This window comes from Gavialis gangeticus, unplaced genomic scaffold (assembly GCF_001723915.1).
Source record: "Gavialis gangeticus isolate Ggan-Ray unplaced genomic scaffold, GavGan_comp1, whole genome shotgun sequence".
Lineage (NCBI taxonomy): Eukaryota > Metazoa > Chordata > Crocodylia > Gavialidae > Gavialis > Gavialis gangeticus.
In genome coordinates this window covers 1,459,394-1,460,432 of record NW_017729001.1, presented here as the reverse complement: position 1 = coordinate 1,460,432, position 1,039 = coordinate 1,459,394, and positions in this window count along the sequence as shown.

The following is a 1,039-nucleotide window of genomic DNA, read 5'->3' as shown; positions in this document are numbered from 1 at the left end:
GTGGGCTCAGGCTCTCTGCCCTTCTTTTGGGGCCTTTGCAGCCTAGTGGGCAGGACCCAGCATGACAAGGAAAGCGGGGCCAGGCAGGGAAACTCATTGCTGCTGCAAACACCACACTGCCATGGCAACGTATCCCCTGCTGGCCTGGCAGCAGTGGTGGCGGCAGCATGGAGTTGTGCTCCTGCCAGGTGGACTGGGGCGCCTCGCCATGGTAGTGCTGGGCTTGCAGCAGTAGCAACGAGCTTCCCCAGTCTCACCCTGCTCTGGTGGGTCCTGCTCGCTGGGCCACAGAGGCCATGGAGGAGGGCAGCAGGGTGGGGAGCCCTGAGCCCACAGCGGGCAGCCTGCACCTGCCCCCACCCCCATGGGATCTGCTCCAGCTGTGCTGCCCATAGGGGAGGAAGAGACAGCCTCCACACTTATGCTCCACTGGAGCAGCAGACTGCTCCCATGGGCAACAGCCAGGGCTTAGATGCTGCTGCAGGGGGCAGAGGGCTGTGGACTAGGCCTGTGCAAAGTGGCTAGTACTCGATTTGGATTCAGCCAATTCAGCGGACAGTGATTCGATTTGGTGATTCGAATCACTGTCCCGAGTTGATTTGGCCAAATCTGATTTGGAGATTTGGCTGCCGCTGAATTGGCCAAATCTCTGAATCAAAACAGACCTCATGCCCTGCCTGCTCTCTCAGCCCTTCCCAGCCCCAGTGTGTCCGCTCTTAAAAAAAAAAAAAAAAAAAGCCCCGCAATTACTGGCTGCTGCCAAGTGGGGGAGTGATCCCTGCTGCACCTCACTGGCCAATGCTGCATGGGGGGCTCTGCTTTGAGCCCCCAGAGGCCCCAGTGGCTGCTGCAGCAGCTGGTGAGTGCAGGGCTTTTTTTTAAGAACCAGGAACTGGGGCAGGCAGGGCAGCCATGGAGGAGGGCTAGGAGAGTGGACGGGGGTTGGGGGGCTTGTGGCAGAGCCCCCCAAGCAGCACAGGGCAGTGGGGATCGCCACCCTGCCTGGCAACATCCGGTGAGCACAGGGCTTTTTTTTTTT